General features: G+C 35.1%; 1 long non-coding RNA gene across 1 annotated transcript; it reads left to right on the top strand.

Annotated features, from left to right (window-relative positions):
- Positions 1 to 2722: 2722 nt before the first annotated feature.
- LOC149577991 (uncharacterized) lies at positions 2723 to 10431 on the top strand. The gene is made up of 2 exons (XR_016364139.1): positions 2723 to 5479; positions 8633 to 10431. It is a non-coding gene; the product is annotated as an uncharacterized LOC149577991 (long non-coding RNA).
- The last annotated feature ends 12122 nt before the right edge of the window (positions 10432 to 22553 follow it).

The following is a 22553-nucleotide window of genomic DNA, read 5'->3' as shown; positions in this document are numbered from 1 at the left end:
CATAAATGGATGAAAGGGCTTTAGAAACATTCAAGCAATTTATGCAATTGGTAGCTATTGAGCCAAACTCCACAACCTTTTCCAGCATCCTTGATGCCTTTGCCAAAATGGAATTAGATCAGGGTAAATGCATCCATCAAAGAGAAAAATTGATGGATTAATTTTATCAGATTTAGTTGCAATTGCCCTAGTAAACATTTATGCAAAGTGTGGAAGCATAGACAAGGTGTGTCAATTGCTTGATAAAATGCCTCAAATAAATGTTACGTCATGGGTTGCAATGATCGCAGGATACTCACAAAATTGAATTATTGAAAGGTTTTAGAAACAATTGTAGGCAGGTGCAATGCCACATTTCAGAATCTTTGCCGAATTCTTGCTGGATGTGTCATTATGAGTGCTTTGGAACAAGTTACAACCATCCATCAAACCATAATGATCATACAACAATCTAAATTCTCTTTTGATTGTAGTTCCTTATACAAATTGCTTCTTTAAGTTTTGCTAAGCCCTTCTTCAACTTATCCTCACTTATAGTTGTTATAATGGAAAAATGCATATCTTCTAAAATGGCGATGGTTAATCGGAAAGTATGTTTCTAATATTTTTTGCTGGTGCAATCCATCATTCTCCTTTACAAGTTGCTTGCCTATGAATGTCTTATCATCTTTTGGATTTGATATTTGATCATTCTTTCAATATATATCACTGATTTCCAAAAATTATTATCACATTTAATCATTTTGAGACTTCAATATCTGAGACGACCTTCATGCACTACTATATCATCTACATGGCTAATGTTCTGTCAAATGATCATCACTGACTCCACATATGATTCTCAACGCTAGATGGATGTCTTCCATTACAAATTTATAAGCCTCCACAATGCAAATTTATTTTGAACATTTTGTTTTAAGTTAATAGTTCTTTATGTCGTGATCTATGATGATATAGCTCTTTCTTTATTTATGAAAGACAAATTACAGTTATTAAACTTTTTAAAATAAAGAAATTTAAGTTACAAACTATAATCTATAAATTACAGCGGTTAAACTTTTTAGAATTAAGAAATTTAAGTTACAAACTATAATTTATAATATCATATTGATATTGATATTTGAAAAATATAAAATAGAATTAAACAAAGAGAATTATCCAAAAAAAAACTAAAAATAGGAAACAAGAAGACAACCTAAACAATGCAAATGGAACAAAGCAACCACAACAAATGGACCCCAAATCTATCAACTTACAAACTATGAAGATCAAGATCAAATTTTTAGAAAAATCTATGATATTTTCAATTTTTTGAAAATTGGCCAACTATACAATTTAGATGGAGGATACCTGTATCTGACTTCTTTGTACTACTAGGCAAGGTACATTCCCTCCACCATCCGCATGGAATGTACTGGAAGAACCTCGAAATGAATCTGCATCATACGCGTTACGAAATTTCTCCACACTTGCTATGAGGGCATTAGCAACCTCCCACATAATAAAGCTCAAAGAGCTCTTGTTAAAACTTTATTTCATACATTCCTATCAGTATATCTGTCACGGGGCTAGGTTTTTACCTCGTGCGGCACTGGCGATCTCCCCCAAATGGGACGATCCCAGACTACCCCTGTTTCCAAACTCCCCTAGCTCAACTCCTGCACACACCTTGGTCAGCACAATACAAAATAACTTGCACAGCGGAATATAACTCAACACACAATGAACACAGTATCTTGGGGTAACAAGTAGCTTTATTGATTATCACAATGGCCCTTGGCCTGTTCTACATCAATTTCAACTATGGTGTTGATCACTACCCGAGTGCCTTCCCTAGCACCCAATACAAGTTCCCACCCCTAGTTGTGCATCCACTCTTAGAACACTGGCACACTCCACATGCACCTCACCCAACCCTGGTTGTTGCTCCTCACGTAGATTCCACACCCCCAACACCCTGTGTCATTGGAACTTGCCGAGGCAACCCTGGCTCTCTCTTGAACCCTGGCTGGCTTACACGGATAAGACCCAGGCCTCCCCCAGATGGGGAGCCCAAGTCACACTGCACCTTAGCACTTCACTATCTCTACTCTACTTCACATCACCACACTACAATCTTAGAACACTCTGCTCACTGATAGCTATTGTGTGCCTCCTTGCATTTCTGCACCATGACACTTTGCCTTGGAGAATAAAAGCAATCACATGTAGACGTTTGTTTCAGAACGGTCGAGGTACTCTTCTTCCCCCTATAATAGCTATTAGTGCCCAGCCCACTCCGCATGAGAAACTGTCTGTACAGTCAGCAACTCCCTTAAAGACCTCTGTCTCAACCCAAAAGCAGCCCTTCCCCTTATGCGAAGCACCCACCCCTTACAATATCTATTACACTTTTTGGGGTTGCAATGGTTTATAGTTAACACTTTTTGGGGTTGCAATGGTTTATAGTTAAAAAAGAAATGCGACCATACAGCCAGCTTATTTACCACAATAATGACAATCGGCATCTTTGAAAAATGATAAAGATGTACAAAATTACTTTTTCCTTCTCTCGAGCTTGCAAATGGCAGCCGCTGAAAAAGTTAGGTTTTCAGCCGGAACCGAAAAGGATAGGACACGATAAAATTAGGTTTTCAGCCGGAACTGAAAAGGATAGGATACCATACGATTTTATCGGGTTCCTCGGTGGGATCCATTTTTGCCTTTCTTTTTAAAAAGTAGATTCAATTAGCCTGGAGGTGTATCGCGTCTCCCTCTTATCCTTATCCGATACGATGGATTTGTCTTCCACTGGGTACTTTCTCTGTCTTTTATCGTCATCTATTATTCTGGATTTTCTTCCACTGTGTATTGCCTCCACCTCTATCTCTATTCTTTCCTCACTTGGCTCACATGCCCTAAAGTGGGTTGTTTGCCTATGTTATTTGGTGTTGGAGGAGATAGATAGACCAAGTCCTCCTTGATGAGCATGGATACCCTACTTTCCTTCTGTAGTATACCAACTACAGGAGCATAGATGTCCCGCTGACTGACTGCAGTGGTTTTTTAAGTCCAACACTTTTTGCTTGTTTTAAGGGGCGTTCTAATGTTCACATGTATAGCCCTCCCACCTGTAATTATACAGAAGTTCCCTTCATAAGTCTGTTAAAGATGAGTATATTGGATATCCTATCTTCCTCCGTGGACCCTTTTTCCTCCACACTGATTACATCTAGCTATGCCCAACAATTTTCTTCGTTTGAAACTAGTGCAGTCAAAGCAAGCAGAAGATTTAACGGCCTCAAGTATCTCGAATGGCAGGAGTTCAAGTGTTGCTAGGCCATTGATCCAAGTAAGGTCATTGAAAGTGCAACACAATCGATAAAATGAAACCTTCGACGGGGCCTATTTGGTGATGAACCTCCTCACCTTTGAAGCCACTTGCTTTTGGATCAATGCCTTTCGCAGGTACGGATCCATCCTTGTAAAGAACGTTGGCCCTGATTTAATTCCATTGGAAAATTTGATCTTCAAGTCACAGTATTCCCAAGATGAAAGAGCATATTATATATAGATAGTTTCATCAACTAATGTCATTATTTTTTCCGTAGTGAATGTTTTACCTGATCGATTTTGGACATGTAAATAAAGAATAATTTGTTGGACCACATAGGCCAAGCTTTCCATTACGCATTAACATTTCTAATAGCAGATCGATTATGCAATACTGAATCCCTTTATTGCTGATATCCGCTTTTCCATATTCTAGACGTTTCTGAAATCATAAGAGATCTTGGATGAGGTAAGTGAAATTGTAATGAAAATAACTATTCTGGTTGTCAACTTGGTGAAGTTATCCAGATCCAGCAACAGTAGGAGATCACTAGAGCATCTAAATATCTTTAATAATCCCTTTGCTAGTCTACTGCTATAGCGCACTTTCTAATTAGCGAGTCTGCAAATATCTTATTAGGCGCAATTCCAATCTTCGTCCCTTAGAACTGTAAGAGTGTTTTGATTTTGTACACAAAATTTTCGGTCAAAGTCAGAAGAAGGGTTCTTTCCAAAGAGGATTTCAATACCACTCTTCATGTTAAACTCTAATCTAATTGGTCCAAATTTTTTACACCAAAACCTAAAAGAAGGGTTATCTTCAGATGGCACTGATATCGCTTTTAATTCGGAAACCTCTGTCTATGTGGTTCACAAATTTATTCGTTATAAGAATGTCTAAAATAGGGGCAGGAGAAGTATTTACTACTAGTAAATAATAATATTAGCTGCTGGGATCATTGCATTTATACTATGCTCTTATATCTTTTGAATAATGTGGAGGTAAGAACAGTACAGGCAAGTGACAGCATTTTGGTTCTTCAAAGTTCAAAGGAAAAGGTACGCAATTTTTCATTCAAGGATTTTGTCCACTGCACAAATGAATTTGCCAACCTTGCAAGGGCATAGTAACTTTGGACCAGTCTATTTTGACCGTGGGAAAGGCATTTAGCCATCAAGCCTGCAATTTGCAGAATGAAGAAACCTTGAAAAATTTCATCGCAGAATTCAAATGTTGAAGAAAACTGAACTCTGCAATCTTTAGAATCATTTGCGTAAATTCATGCCTTAATTATAAACATCTATTTTATCACTTTGCATTTAATTTTTTAAATTAGAGCATGGAAAAGCATTGTCATTTATATCTTGAGAGGTTCAATGAAGAATTCTATGGATGATGATCAAGTGGCTGTTTGCACATTACTATAGAGTATTCCAGAGGCATGGATTATTTGCATTATGATTGTTCTGTGCAAGTTGTGCACTGTTATTTAAACCAGAACCGTGCTTCTCAATTCCATCACAAAAGCCCTTGTATCTAAACTTGATACGTCTTTTAACTGATATCCCAGATTCCACGGATTCACCATGTACAAGCGTGGCGTCTAATAACCGAAGTTCTAATTTAGTTCTCTATTTCAGAAACTTATGAATTCCAAGGTTTTTAAGTTACTATATTCGGAAGTCTCAGGTATGTCAACCATTGCAAGGAACGCATTTTATGTGAACCAACAAATGAGAGTTATACAAGATTTTGTTTTTTGCCACAATGGTCTGGTGACAGGGCCAATCCATCTCTTTACTGTGATGGCAAAACATTGGTAAATTTTCATAGAGTTCAGTCACTTTTGTTTTCTCTTGAGACGACGCTAGAATTTAAAGAGAGTTTAGAGGAGACATGCGATGTTCAAAGACAAAATTGATTGTATAGATAGATGGGATAATCCGTAAAACCATTTGTTTAAAGGAATATACAATGTTAAGAGTTTAAAAAGATTATAGTAGGCTTATACCATAGTTAAAGATAAAATTGATTGTAGAGTATAGATATGGTAATACCATTTGTACAAAGGATTATTTTAACTGTTCTGGCATTTTGATAGGAAAAATGGTTTCAGTTACATCTACGAAGTGGTCAACCTGCAATAGGCATCAAACTTGCAAAATGGTAAGGTTCACTTTTTTAAAATCTTCAATAAAACATTGAAAAGTGATATGCAATATCAATTCCATTGTAACTACTGAAATCTTGCTAACGCTAAAGGTTTGTATGAAAGATGGAGTATTTTTTAAAGTTTGTCTCAATTTCTATGTGTTATTCTAATTCGCATGCTTACAGTCACTGCAACAATGGTATGGTTTTCTCCATGCTGCTTTCGTGTGGCTAAGTCCATATGTATTATGTCTACCTTATCCAAATGGCAAAGTCAATTTGACTTCTTAAAAAAATTGAGTTGAACCAGTTGATAGCAATTACTAATTATGCATGCACAAGTGAGGTTTAAGGGAATCTATAACTGCTGGATATGCTTTTCATTAAGAATCGTTTTAGTTTTTACAGGGGGATATGCTTTTCATTAAGAATCGTTTTGGTTTTTACAGGGAGAAACTTTCAGATTCACAAGTTGTAAAGTAAAATAGATTTCAGTGGAAATTTTATTTTTTATGAGATATATCTTTGAAGTTTCTATTTTTTTCAAGCATTGAGAGGAAGTCCCACACAAGTAACTCGTTGAACTTGCAAAGAAAGATTATCGAAACTAGGTGTTGATGATATTTCCCAATTTTTTTTTTCCAAATTTATGTCTGAGAACAATTGCAATCACATATACTTTTCATTGACCAAAAAAAGGAAATATGTATCTTTTGCATCTCAAAAATTGCTTTGTACAACTGAAATTATGATTTTTCAAGCAATATAGAATCAAAGTTTGTAGGTATCTGTCAGTCTAATGAATAATGAATAATTCTCTCTCAAAGTTTTCCGGCAACTATTTCTTAATACTTATCCTACTACGACATCTGATACTAATCAATTTCAGTTTAATCAGGCATAACATCTTCATATGAGAGGAAATTCATTTCATCGATACAAGGATGAAGCAAGAGTAGATACATAGCCTCCACTACGACAAAAGTTGTCAGGCCAGCCAATTATCTGTAATTTATCGTCGAACCAAAGGAAAAACAAATCTGAAGACCTGCATTTTGCTTAGTAGAAAACTCTACACACAAAGAATGATATAGCAAGAAAGAAGGAAATCCATCATATATATATATATATATATATATATATATATATATAAGCAATGGCTGTCCCAAGAAGATGATGCTAAAATCACCATCCATAATTTTGGAAAAAACCAAATAAATCAGCTGGAAAGGTCTCATTCCATAAATAAATAAAAAATGAATCACCTGCATACCAGATTACAATGAACTAGAACAGAATAGTAAAAAATGCTCACTGTTAGATCAAAAGACTTCGCTTGTTCTAGATTCTAAAACTCACATTAAAGTATACACTATATGAAAACCCTTTTGAGCCATGTATAAGTCTGTTCGTGTCAACGAGTCCACAAAAGGTCCAAGCATAGAATGTAATGAACACAATCATAACCAAAACAAGTATGGCAACGATACAGCTTAGGGAAGCATATGGATCCTAAAACATAACAATAACAGTCATGACACAATGCCTGTAAATAAAAAACCACCATATATGCTAATGAGAACATCATGAAATTTGTGTAAGTGATAGCATCCTAATGAAACCAGTAAGAACTTCTTACCACATGTAATCACATACCCGAAACCCCCAGCAATGACAAATAAGCATGCTAATGGTAGATGCAAGACTAATCAACAAAGAGGGAAGGACCAAAAGATCGATCACATAGAAGAAGTGGGGTCACTATCAAATTCTGAATAAGATAGGCCTTTATCAAGGGCGAAATTAGCCATTCTGTCAGCCATACTATTATTCACCCTATAGCAATGTTGATTTTCATAATAGTAGAAAGATTGGAGACAAAGTTAAATAATCTCGAAAACATACTGCAATGACTGGGCACAAGATTCACCAGAGGTTACAGAAGTTATTAAAGAGTCACCCGCAATCTTGAGCTTATTAAAATTTAATGTGTGAGCCATCTCTAAACCATAATTCAGAGCCATGAATTCCGCCAAGTTATTATTACCAGTACCAATGCAGGCACAAGCAAGCTTAACAATAGAACCGTAGGTTGATCTAATAACAATTCCAATTCCACATTTCCTTGGATTCCCCCAAGAAGCTTCATCAAAGCTCAATTAAAACATATTCTCAGAAAGATTTTTTTGTAACACAATTATGTTTGTTTACAGATTGAACAGAAGAGACTGATCCAGGATCACGAAAACGAAACTTGTGCATTAATGGTCAAGATTTCAAAATTTTGTTGTCCCAACAAGGAAAGATCTTTTAGTGTCCATAGTGTTATAGAGATAACTAAGAGCAACTTCTGAAATATTTTTCTCATCAGAGGAATCACTAATATTGTTCCTAAAGATCCTGTTATGTCTTTCCAACCAAATATTCCAAAGGAGAGAAGGATTAATATCCCACAAACACGCAAATGTGGATGATCGAAATAGCAACGACAAACTCTGAAATTGGAGAGGTAACAAAGAGCAGAAGCGAGATTGCCATCCAAGTTTGTGAAATAACCAGTATCAACATTGCTGTGCAAATGGGCAAAGCAAGAATAAATGATCAAATGATTCAAGAAAATAGCCACAGAAAACACAAGGGAAGACAGCAGTAATTTCCACTTTATCCAACCGCTTTCCAGTTAGAACAGCCATCTTAAGGCCACAGAAGATGAACTCCAAGAATTATTCTAAAATGGAGATAAGATAAATTTATTAATGTTCAACAGGAGACCACAAAGGTCTAAGGGACTGAAAGCATTAATACAGGCCAATCAGAAGCAGAAGTCCTAGGCACTAAAGAATTATACCCATCATTGACAGAATAATCTCCAGATTTTGATTTTGTCCAAATTCAATCCATCTTCCTTATAGGAAAACATCACCAACCTACTATTACACTCAAAAACGAGTTTGTCTTTAATTTGCTGAGTACAATCCACAAAATCGACACTTTTCTACATAATAGGGAGGGTGATATTAAAATAGTCAAGAATCCAGTAATCCCTGACATTATAACCCCAGAGAACCTTCAAAGACCTAGAACTTTTGTTTATAATAATCTAGTAGAAAATTTTCTTAATGAAGTTATTCCATCATTAAATCTTATTTTTAAAGGTTTTCTCTGCAGGGATTTTTGCCGCGAGAGGAGTAATATTGCAATGTCTCAAGCAATGGACCTTTTTGGCAACCACCTTGATGGTGTTTCCATCGTGAACATTGTAAAGCTTTCTTTGTGCCTTCTACTGCCTAATACCACAAGCACTTGATTGTTGCACCAAGACTTGAATTTCTTTGCTATTTGTTTTAGCTGTTTCAGTATCAACATCTGCCTTGTTGGAAAATCTTATTTAATATCTCTTTCGTCGATAAGATTGTTTTGGTCCTTTATCTTTATCTTATCCTCCTTCTATTCCTTCTTTCTTACCTTAATACATTTCCATCCTTAATTGTATCTTTTTCCTACATCCTTTTAATTATTATTCTTACCCTAGTCTTATTCTGCGACCATAAATATAGTTGCCTTGCATCGTAATTTTCAATGAGAATCCAATATAGATACGTGATATTGGAAGTATTTTGTGGAATTTTATATCTACCCTTGAAACTGTTATCAATCAATTGATATGATGCTGCAGCAGCAATATGTTGAATTTATATTATGTTGTTGACTTAATTGGTATTTTACATAAAGATGTCCTTTGATAAAGGTAAGGGTACATAAGGATAAGGATAAGATAAGATAGGAAAAGGATAGATAAAATAAGAGAAGATAATAACAGGGATAAGGAACATAAATAATTTTATCAATATGAGAAAAATTAAATAACATTTTTTTAATTTTGACCACCAATTACTTCAATATTGCTAATACTTAAGACTTTTTTCTAGATGCTCAAAATCCTCTTTTGGTAATGCTTTAGTAAAAATATCTGTTAATTGATTTTTAGATCAACAAAATCTAAGATAAATTTCTCCATTATTGACTAATTTTTGGATGATGTGATACTTTGTATCAGTATGCTTGCTCCTTTTGTGAAAAACATGATTCTTTGATAATGAAATCACTGACTTGTGGCCACAGAAGATTGCTGTTGGTTTCTTTTGATTGTGCAACAATGCTGCCATTGTTGCACGTACAAATGCTAGTTTAAGTGATGAAGTTGTTACTATAGCTTGTTTATTGAATTGCCATGAAAGATTTTCAGATTTATGGTTGGTGAATACTTCTTATCAATTGATATGTAGGAATTTAAGTTATTCAATCTGATAAAGACATTTTTATTTGGCAATATAGGTATGATAAAGATGTACTAAAAGAACATTTAGAATGTAAAATTGCAATTAAACATCCACTGCAACAGGAGCAAAACTCAGGAAATAAAGATCAAGGATCAAATGTTGATTAAACTCGGAGAATTAGTCTAAAATGGAAGTAAGATAAATTTATTAATGTCCAACAGGAGACCACAAGGTCTAAGGGACTGAAAGCATACAAAAAGGACAACATCCACTAGCAGAAACACCAAACGGTGTCCAAAAAGAAACAGATTGGAAAAGGAAACAGAAACAGCCCACCCAGAAAGACTAAGGAGAAATTACCTTTGATTTTGCAGATCGAAATATTTCCCAAAGGAAAATTGTCAGTATATACAAAAAAGTCCAGGTATTAGTAGTGTTAAGCTATTAATAGTTGAAGTTAAGGAGGAGTCACGGAAAATGTTATTTTATCTCTTCCACATTGATAAAATTGTCTCTCTTTTTTGTCCTTATCTCATATTATCTTTTATCTGCTCTTATCTTTTGTAATCCTCTCCGTACCTTGTCTTATTCCAATCTCTATCTATCTTTATCTTTGTCTTATCCTATTCTTATTCTGCAACTATAAATAAAGTTACCTCTCAAATTTAATTGAGAGTATTCTGCTGAGTTCCATATCTATCTATATATTGAAATTAATAAAATATGTAATTTGATATGCTGTAGCATTTTGTCCTATTTTAAATTTTTTATATAAATTAATATTCAGTTTCCGCTCGCTGCAAATTAATTATGTTGTGTGTTTTTGTTCTTGTGTCTTACAACTAAAGAATCAAAGATGCTTCACTGCATAAACATTATCTACTTCAATTGTTTTACAATTTCTCGGGTGGGATCATAGCCCAAGGATTGAATAGAAATGTATTGCATTATTAACAGGAAATTGTGGCCTGGGCTCCAAAATTACTCATTCCCTCTGTCCAGAAATAGATAAAGCAATGTACTGCCCAAAATTCTGAAGCGTTGAATTTTATGAATTCCAACAGCTTTAGCAATCTTCCCACCATCATGAATACTATAGATATTGGTTACACTCGATTGGACTATTACATATTGATTTGTGAGAGATGTGTTATGCCCATTTCTATATTGGTAACTGTAACAATAAAGGTCAAATATATGCCCTATTCACCAAAAATGGGAAATGTTATATTTTTAGGTCAAGAATGAAGATTTCGTCTTTTCTTAAATCGTTGTGATGAGCCAATGTCTGGAATTGGAATTTCCATGTAATCCAGCTGTTCACAGCCAAGGGGTCTATTTTTAAAAGGTAAACAAGGATTTTGAAAGGGCCATAATCTTTGTATAGAAAGAAGATTTTGTCCATTCAAGTCATATTATTCCGAAGTCGAAAGAGCATAGTATGCATAGATAATTTCATCGACTGTTGTCATTGTTCTTTTCATAGTGAATGTTTTATCTGATCGATTCTCGACATGTAATGAATAATTTGTTGGACCAGCTAGGCCAAGCTTTCTAAAATCAATGAAATAGCATTTCGAAGTATCAGATCTAGCATGCAATACCAAATCCCACAACTCTTGATAGCTATTTTATTACGCTTTTTATGTTTCTGAATTATAAGAGATTTTGGAGAGGGGGGTAAAATTGCACTGAAAGAGACTTTTCTGGTAGTCAACTTGGTGAGGTTATCCAGATCCAGCAAAAGGAGAGTGCACAGCACTCAAGCATCTAAATCATTTTAATAATACTTTTATTAGTATGGTACAATGCACACTTCCTATTTACAAAGTCTGCAAATTTTATATGAGGCACAATTCCAATGTCTGTTGGAAATTTGAGTGCGGTTTGCAACGTGAAGTTTTACACAAAATTCCAGGTCAAAGTCAGGTGAAGGGTTATTTTTAAATAGGATTATATTCCATTATTCAGGGTAAAATCTAGTGTAAGCCGTAGTTTGCAAACTCTGTGATTACTCTCCGAGTACTCCCTATTTCTTTTGCTTTGCCAGTTTTTACAAGTTTGACTCTTGTGCATTTATAGGCACAAGGAAAACATTGATAAAATTGTAACGTCAATAAAACTTTGGTTTCACATATGTTTTAATTAGAAAATCATACACTTTCTCTATTGAGGTGTCAATTTTTTAATTTAAAATCATCAATAATTTATAAATAGGAGATAATTTACACAGCAAGTCAAATTTTGATATTGCTATTAGGATTTAATTGTGTAGTTTTCGTGTCAAACTCATTGACCCATATATCATGAGTAGTGATTTGCGCAGGAATCCATTTCTCATGAGAATAAATGTGACTCTTAGAACTTATTGGAAGTCCCTCATGAGTAGCACTGGGATGGGTGACCTCCCGGGAAGTCCTGGTGTTTCACCTCTGTGAGCATCACTTAGATCCAGTGAGTGCTAAGTGTTCCATTTATTCTCATAAGAGATGGATTCCTATGTGAATCACTACTCATGATATATGGGTCAATGAGTTCAACACAAAAACTACATAGTTAAATCTTGATAGCAATATCACAAATTAATGATTTAATTTTGGAAAAATAATGTTCTTTAAGAAATTTTATTTTTTCTTCTTGCCAAGTTCAAATTCTAATAGAAGGGTTCAAATGGCATGTATATTCCCACTTTGGAAAACCTTTATTTATGTCGTTCATAATTTTACTCATATGCATGTCTAATATTGTGCCAAAAAAGTATGACTATTAAAAATAATAATATTAGTTGTTGGGATCATTTAACTTATATTATGCTCTTATATATCTAGAATAATGTGGAGGTAGGAATAGACTAGACACCAGCTTTGTTTCTTCAAACTTTATTGTTCAAAGACAAAGGTATGCAAGTTTTTCATTAGGGTTATTGGCAATTGCAACAAATGAATTTGACATGCAAAACTTGCAAGGGAGAGTAATTTTGGACTCTAATTTGAGCATTGGAAGAATGTCTGCCCTCAAGCCTGCAATATCAGAATGATTTAATTTAAAAAGATGTCCTCGCGAGCTCCCAATGATTGGAGAGAATTGAAGATTGTAACTTATTAGAATCAAGACATAAATTCATACTTGAATTTCAAACATTTGGTTTTTCACTTCTCATTGAATTAGAGCTTAGAAAAAGCATTCAAACCTTGATAGATTCAATGATCAATTCCATAGATGATGATCAAGTGGGTGTCTGTGAATTGCTATGTTGCATGGGTACATGTAACCATAGCCTTGGGACACGTAGTGGGTATTGGTGTATGTACCCAAGTACTGGGCACTCAATGGATTCTTGATGGAGAGCATCATAGCTAAGGACCTTGATTAAGATCATTGTTTTTTGTTTACATATTAGTAGTGTGTTGTTTATCAAGCCTAATCCAATATGTAATTAGTTTGAAACTCTTATCAAAAAACAATTGTACCGTTGTTTTTTGAATTGCTAGTAAACTCTTACCATTGTTCAAGTTAGGAGTTCATCGTTTACAATATGTCATTGTTATATGGGTTATGATTTTCTTGTTCATTTTTAAAGTTTGTCGTCTCTATTGCGCATCTAAAAATTTAGCATACATAACTATTACAAACATATTCCAAATCTAAAACAAAGAATAATACATTACATTTGCAAACTTCATCACTATTCTCAGTTTGAAAACTCATCGTCATGACTTGTATTTTTAGATTTCTTGTAAAATATTAAATTATATTTTTAAAAATTGCCACACCAAGTATCCCCGTCGCCTGTTTTGAAGAATAGTTGTACCTATACCCCAAGCTTCCAAGTACCTACATCCCATATTTTGAAAAACAATTGTACTTGTACCCTAAGTTCTTTGGCAACCTTGTGCCCTTGTAACCTTGTAGTACAAAGCAGTCCAATAGCATGGATAATTTGCATTATGAGTGTTTTATGTCATGATTTGAACCTAGGGCCATGCTTATCAATTCCATGGCAAAAACCCTAGTAATTGAACTTCATAATCTCTCTAAACTGATATTTTGGACTTTGTGCATTCACTAAAACCAACAGTAATTTCTAATAGCCAAAGTTCTCTATTGTAGAAGTTTATGAATTCCAAGATTTGTTTGTAGTCTTTGGGCATTTTCTCCATACTTTGTCAATATCTTGTAGGAACCAATCTTCCTCATCATGAGCTTACCGTGACTATTGTTAGGAAGTCTTTCCTTGTTTAGGTGAATCATAACTAAATCTCCTACAACAAATTGAACATCTATCCCATTAACATTTGCTCTGTCTTTGGCTTTTTGTGAGTTTTCTTGCAAATGATCTCTCACCTACTCATGAACTTCTCTCATAGCCTTTCTTATATCTTCTGCATGTGGGCTCCTTTTATCCAACCCTTGCATGTCCCTCTAGTAAAAAATTCCTCTAGGATGTTGCCCATATACTATCTCAAATGGACACATAACAGTGCTTCTATTGGTTGAGTCATTGAGAACCATAAGCAACCACTTTTCTTCACTTCCAATCTTTAGGATCCACAAAATATTCTGCAATAACATAATATGGCCATGGAAATCTCACTTCCCAGCTGTAGGCTTTTTGCAGGGCCACCTCCAAGCTAGGAGAACTAGGTACCAAATAGGTATAAACAACCACAAAACAACACCTACAAAAATATGCATATGTTTCCTTCTATACATAAACACACGTAACAATCACAATTTCAATGTTTCGTCACATAACTTGCTCATCTCAAGGATTACACAATAGGCAACAAAATTTACCAAATGGCATACCTTCACTAGGAAACATTATCACAATTCTGTCACATAGAAAACCCATAAACCCTTATGTCCCCCAATAATGCCTTGCTAACCAAAAATTCTCCTTATGCCCCCCATTTGCAAGTGGCATAAGGAGTCCATACATCCTTGTTGCATCTCTCTCCTCCTTGAGGAGAGACTCTACACTCTAATGAAGCACATCCCTTCACCCCCAAGACTATCTCTACCTCCCAAGGAAGAGAAGAGCATTGATACTCTCATTAACAACACAAAACACAGGGAAAAATCTCTATAACAAAAGATAGCTCACATAAATATTTCAAAATGACATCTTCTCATAACAACAAGATACAAACAATTTATTACAATATAATTTCCCAACAAGAACATAGAAAGAAAAGGGTGAAAGGGGTACCAACCTTGGTCCAATAAATGTCAAAAAAATTGATGATTAGTCTCCTTCCAAAAGCTCAAAATAAACTCCAACTCCTTGATTGTCTCCAAAGTTGGAGAGTTGGTGAACAACCTTTAACTTTTGGAGATCCCTCTAAAATGCTCTATATACTTCCCACCACTCTCTTGGGAGAAGGCAAGAGATCTCATTGGTTGCTCTTCCCAACCTCTTATAAGCTTGCTAAAAATGGTTCTTACAAAGGTGTATTTAAAAAAATGTTACTTGATCACATAAGGCATGGTTATCTAACCAAGATCAACTTTTCAAAAGTTGATTTTTGTCCATCTTGGAAAACCAACTTTTGAGGTGACCCTACACTCACATGGAAGTGGTCACATGTCTAACAACATTCCTTACCTGTAGGTATATCATATGGGTCTTCAAAAATGACCTAAACTCAACCCTAGGTGCTCATTTGACCCATCAAAAACTCACCTAAAGTTTACATACAGGTTCCAAGTGATTTGACCCAACCTAAGGCTCTCTAACCAAGTGGCACACATGGAGATGCTACAAGATTCTAATATGAATCACACTTACACAATTCCCCACATTAGGACATGTATTTTCCAACTCACAACACGTGTCAAGTGACACTACACAAAAGTACACATCACAAATTACACATGACATGCCCATATAGGGAAATTACATAATTATATATTTATATTTTTTTATTGAACAAACATTCAAGAAATCACCTTTACAAATTACAAAATGATACAATGAGGTATTGTCTCTTCAATAGACATAGCCTTGGCTTCATGGATTCACATAAGTTTGGTCTTAGTCTCTGAATTTTATTCCATGGGCTTTCTTACACATCTCAATTCAAATATCAGTAGCCCAAGAAATTGCTTGTGTGTGTGTGCGCACACACATAAATAACATCACTAATTCAAATCACTATTCAACCAAACCAAATCAAATCAATTCAATGTTTTCCAATATATAGCATATGTGGCTCACATTAAAACCATTACCATATCACATTAACTTAATTAAAAATGTCCAGAATCATCTCATATAGAAAATATTCATCACATCATTATGCATTTTTAATTCAACCAACTCTAATGAAATCATGGGTATTATCATCATTAGATAATCATTAAAAGTAAGGTAAATAACCATAATCGTCGAATAAGTAAGTAATTCAAGATGCATGGATCATAATAATATCATCATAAGTGAATAAGACAATCATAATGTAAAAGCATCACATCCTAAACTATCAATCCCTATCAATATAGTCTAAATTCATAAAACATAGATATAATATATCAGATATTGAGTCTACAATGAAAATTTATCAGATGTTATGATGACTCGGGGTGGGGCCTTGCACCACATAATATCCTTCCAATTAACCATCATGAAATCACTTAAATATTCAATCATCATTAGGAGGCAAGACATAATAGAATCAGGTGCATAATGCATAAAAAATGCTTAAGTTGATTAGTCAGATGTACACATAACGACGTCCACATAAGTTTCATAACCAATTATCAAATGAAAGTACTACATATTATGTTGCTGACTCATTCTAAATAATAAACACTAACATAGTAATTTAACATCTTACAATAATCTTACCATGTGAACACTTCTAGTATAATACCAATTTCATCTATAATTCCTAATGATTCTCCCTAAGGTTAAATAAATGAATAATTCTACCATAATGACCATCGGAATCAATCATCCCTAACAAAAACATGATATAGCATAAAGTCATCAATAAGGGTTATGCACTTATACATGGACCTATCAAGCCCTCAATCATAAAGGTCTAAACATATCAATCTTTATTATCAAATAGGAGATATAATCATGAAATAAATGAGTACCTATATCCATTCAAAAAGGTTCTCACCGCCTTTAATCGATGAAAGGAATGACATATCCTAGAAATCTTCTTAATGTAATACATCAATTTCCCATATGGAGAATAGTATATGATTATCAAAATATTCTCAAGAAAATCCATCAAAATATCACATCTTGCATACTTAACCTATCTAATCCTCTAACATGGGATACATACATAAAGCTAGGATTTTATTAGGTGCATGAGAGGAGGAGTCTTACACTAAGAATACTTTTTAAGATCTTAGAGGTAAGCTATGGGAGATTGTCCTTCTTAATGATAACTAAGATATATTGATATGCATTAGTCCATGCTCTTACAAAGATATATTAAATCTAGATTGATGTTTTTGGTGGCTACTACTCAGGGGGAGTAGTTTTTCTTGTGGTTTATCAATTTGCATTGAGGGAGAGATGTTTGTTCAATTTTTTGTCCTCTATGGTTAAGTGCATATATGTAATTTTTCCTTAATGTCAAAGTGGGAGAGATATTCATGTGAAAAGCATAGGAAAGGGGGGTGGGGGATAAACAAGATATATGAGAGACAATTATTAGAGAGACTCTAAAAGATAATATTGGTGATACTGTTGATTATATTTCTTTGTGCGTTGATTTATTTTCACATGATATATTTCCATCAATGACAAAGGGGATAAATTTTTGGAATATCATGCATATATATGTTGACATTAATGTTTTGCCATTAGTATCAACATATTTCTACTATTTGAGACAATGTTCTTGTGTTGTTCAGTGAGATGTTTGGTTCAGTGTGGTCACTATATTGAAGTTTATATGTTGAAAACATATGATTGGATTCAAGGATGTATGTAGTTGGTCCATGCCAAATTATACAGGTTTGCATGTTTATTTTAACGAGTTATTGGTTTATGTGCTGAGGCTTGTATTTTGGATGTTCAATGGAGACAATGTTTTATTTTTTGGTTTGGTGAGTGTTGCCTCACTTTTTGTTCTCTAACTGATTGGCAAAAGTGAGTTCTTGTGTACTAGTGAAAAGAGTGTAGTTTCAATCTCGTTTGAGTCTAGGTCTAAGTCCCTTTAGGTTAGGCGGATCTCTATCAGACTTTTTTTTTTTTCCTTTCCTCATTCATAGTCGGGTGTGTTTTCATTTGGCCAAGTGATCTTACAGGTAGGTCAGTGCCTAGCTCGATAGAGATTCATTCTTCTCATTCAGAGATCAACAATATTTTACATCTATTTTTGGCGTCTCATGGTTTCAGAAAAACTCATGCTAGCAGAAGTTTGGAAATCATCTTCTCCTCGGTGGGTTTCCTGCCCACGAGGATGATTTCTTGTGAAAGGCACTAAATAAGGCACACAAATCAAAACATGCAAGTAACAAGGCATCATGCAATCAATCAATTTTTTTCATTTATGATTATGACTCCCAAATATGGTTAAGATTCATTCTGGCCTTCATAATCATCCTCGGTAGAAAACTCAAATCTAACTTCTCTTCGGTGAGTTTTCAACCCATGAAGTTATTTTTTTGAAAAGGCAGTTTGGAATGAAAGAGAATGTTAATTGGTCCTGGAGAAGGTCTTTGCACCTCATTTAGACATTTTTGACTTCAAGAGGGGCGATTGTCCAAAATCTGACTAAAAAAAAGAAACGTTAGTGGAGAAATGGAAACTGTGTTCTCCTCAGTGAGTTTTCAATCCATGATGATAGTTTCCTGAATTTCAAAGAAAAATCAAATTAATGACCAGGTTGGATCCGCATGTTGTATTTAGAACATCTTTGAATGATACTAAAGCGAATCAAACCATTATGGAAAAGAAATGATAGTTAGGATCTCAATTGGTGGACAATCTCCCACGGAGTACCCTAATGGTAACTTTCTAAAACTTAAAGGAAAATAGGAAAGTAAGTAATGAAGATAGATAAAGTTATTGTTGAGTTCAATGGAACAGTGAAAATACTTCTAGTTGTCCATTGAACTCTCGTATTTACTATCCAACGAATATCTCCTTAAATTCATTCGTGTGGTGTGAAGTCTGAAGATCAACGGATGAATCAAGGCTCCCATATATAAAACCATAAACAATTGAATGAGCTACTGTTTTTTCTTTGAACTATTATTTTGTTAATGTGCATAGATTTTTGAAAAGCCAGTGATTGTTTCATTAGCCATTCCTTTCATCAACCCAATTTAGATCTTGTTATCGAAATCATGGCAACCAAGTTCATAGTTTTCCATGGATTAACTAGAATCAAATCCCAATTGCAGAATTTATTAGACACTTCTCTTCACTTCTATGAGATAGAGGATTTTCAAAAGAGAGTAAAGTTTGAGCAGATTCACCCCATTACCGAGAAACTCTGAGGATGTGGGTTAGTTGAAGCTACTGGTTTTTCGATTGCAGTTCAGGCCTCAAAGCTAATCTATGAGTGCATACATCATTACAACCTGGAGAAAAGGCAAATTCTACTACCTGATGACATAGTGTTAATTTTGATTGATAGGCAAATTGTGGTGAATTTCCTCTACGTGCCAGAATGGGAAGAATTATTAGACTTGACCTTTAGGGGAGTCGTTTCTAAGTTCTCTGCAAAGAAGATGATGTAGAGGAAAGAAATCATGTAGATATGGTTCCAGAAACTAGAGTGCTAAGAGTAAAGTTCCTAAAACCTTGTTTGGGACCAACCTCAAACTGGAGATTATTGATATTTTGGTTCTCCTACATAGGTTGAAAGGTGAGGTAGAAGCCTTAAATTTTGTTAGCAATATTTCTTTTTAGTGCATGTCATTTGCTCTGACACTCAATACATTGATTGGGCTCAAGAGGTAAGCAAATTTTTGTCCAATGCTCTCTGTGCAACCAAATTTTATAGTACGTTCTATATGTCTAATTTCCTCATTTATATGTTGACCTCGTTGCAACTATGGCTAGGCTTCCCAAAAATAGAGAATTTTCCTGATGATGTGAAATCTTATGAGTTTTATCCATGCTTACAATTACAAAATAATTATGCAACGTATGTGAAAGTAAATGATGCATTTACTATGAGGATTTGTAGGGAGCTACAGGGATGTCTAGAAAGGAGATTCAGTACTGAACTCATGGCCACCATTAGCCAATTTGGGAGTTATTTCATTTAATTACCATCTTTCTTTTATTTGCATCTTGCAGCTTTTGATGGATTCCCCTTGAAGCTACCAAGGGTATCCTAGTGACATGCTCGTACTGATCAAGATTGTGTGGCAAGCCATTCAAGTGAACATATTGAGTGGGAGCTTGAAGAAGAAAGGATATGAATTCCCCATGAAGGTGGGGGCTTTCAGCTGCACTCGCTCCGATTCCAAGAACATGTTGAAGGTATTTGAGATAAAGTATAAGCTAGATATGTACGAAGTCTTGAGGCCCATGTTCGACCCAAATAGGTATGCCAGGGGTGTTTTGTTGATAGGAAGTGTGATAAAACATATCACCACCATTGAAGATTACTGGGTTGACTACAAGGATGAATTTGAGAGTCAGGATTAGCCTTCGCCAGATTAACAGTTGATCAGGTGAAGGTGTAAAAAGTTAACATTGATGTAGAAGGGGTAGAAGATGATGGCCAAAATATGTATAGCTACACTAACATGACCAAGCTCAAAACCACTCCAATAAGCTCGGAGCCTTATGAAGACATCAAGGAAGACCTGGATATAATGATAGCTCAAATCTACAAGAGGATCAAAAAATAGGTCGAATGGACCTCAACTCGAAGAAGTTAGAGCAAAGGCACATCTATTCAGGCTTCCCCAAAAGTAGCAACGACTTCCTCTTCTCAAAGTGGTGCATCATGTGCAACCTTGTCTATTACTCAAGGGCCAATACAACCATTAGGTGGAGGTAATCAACCTCCCGATAAGAGCATTCCTCTTGCCAAAACTTGTCAGGACGATTCTCTACTAATAATTAGAATTGTAGCAGAAGCTGAGAAAAAGAAGGTAAGGAATTGAAAGACAGTGAGTAGCTCTCTCACCCCATAGCAGTCTGATCCCATCTATGAGTTTTGCACTACTCCTACCAAGCAACCCCCAAGTACAAGTAGTGGACCTTGGAGATGGTGAAAGCAGTGAAAGCGAGTCTACTGAGTCCGATGAAGCCACAAAGAAGACCAAAAAAATAGAGAAGGGTCCCAAAGCTTCAAAACTCTTTTTCCAGGTCTCAAAGAACCCTTTCTCTTCAACTACAAAGGCATTGAACCCGATCAAAAGAAATATGTTTAGTATAGACACACTTGGGACTGCATTTAAGGTGATTGGCATAGAATCATGGTTAGAAGATACCTTGGATAGGAAGAGGAAGAGGAAAGAAGATGGAGTTCCCAAAAAAAAGAAACTTTATCTCTAGCTATTCATTCTAGATCAGCATTGAGTAAAGTCAAGAAGCAGAAGACCCTGTCAATTCTTGGACAAGATTCTGACATAGGGCATCTAACTATTGAGATTTCTAAGCCCACTAAAGAAGGGTGGATTGAAGACATGTCTGCAAATGATTTTGCCTTGCATTTTGTGGATCTTAGAGAAGTTAGACATGACATCAAGGTGGGCTTGTGGAAGTCAAAAAATGATGTGATAAAGGGACAACTCAAAAGCCTTAAGCTAGCTAAATTCAGAATGAAAGCGGAGATTCATGAACTTAATTGCTTCATCAAGTATTTAGTCACCCCGTTGGCAAGCATCTCAGGAATGTCAACCACCAGTGATCCTACAACCACTGACATTTAGGCTATCATCTCCTAGTTCTAGGACTTGCAATCATAGAGCAAATCGACAATGTAGTACTGAGGCTCAAAATAGAGAAGGATAATATCTCAACTAATCAAACTACCCTGACAGCAAAGAAAGTCAAGAGTGAAGACTGTGTTTCCTTACTGAAGATGATTATCACATGAAGGCTAAGGAAGTTGTGGAGGCAAAGATTCTGCCTAGGGGAGATGATCCTTTATTTGAATGGCTATAGAGCATGCAATTCAAATTTGAAATTATCCTAGTTGCAAAGGAAGGATTGAAGGAAACTGAAGGTAAAGTAAAAAAGGATCAAGATAGAGACCATGAATTATTAAGAGGTCTACATAATAGATTCCCAAGCTAGTGGACAAGGAAAAGGGATAATTGGAGTTTTTTGTCATGCAAAAGAAATTCTCCAATTATCTAGATGGCTTAACAGAGAAATATTTTGACCACCAAAGTAGAGTGTCAGAGCTCCAGAAACTTGGCACGTGTATACACATGGCTATGGAAGAAATATAGGAGTGGTTGAACATCGTCAAGGATCTAGCCAGAGAGCATTCCAAGTGGCTCTTAAGATACACAAATGTTCATGTTGATAGACATGAGGAGTTGATTCCAATTATTGTTGCCGCCAAAGCCTATAGGGAAAAATTAGAAAAAGGAAAGAAGGCAAAGTGATTATTATCTCACCCTTTCACATTTCAATGCAATGATTGTAACTGACAATTGGCTCCTTGCCATTTGTCAATTTTGAGGAGATGAACCAATTTAACTCCCATTTTGTAACGGTCATCTCGGGATCCTATATGTATCTAATTGAAAGATTAATAGAAGGTTGTCTAATTTTTGGTGTGAAATACTTGATGTTGCAGAGACAAATTGATGGTATTTTGTATCGATCATTTTTTGTTCCATTTGTTTCTGTTTTATTTTTA

This window comes from Cupressus sempervirens, chromosome 1 (assembly GCF_028749045.1).
Source record: "Cupressus sempervirens isolate cs-2001-9-10 chromosome 1, ASM2874904v1, whole genome shotgun sequence".
Lineage (NCBI taxonomy): Eukaryota > Viridiplantae > Streptophyta > Pinopsida > Cupressales > Cupressaceae > Cupressus > Cupressus sempervirens.
This window is presented reverse-complemented; position numbering and strand designations above follow the sequence as displayed.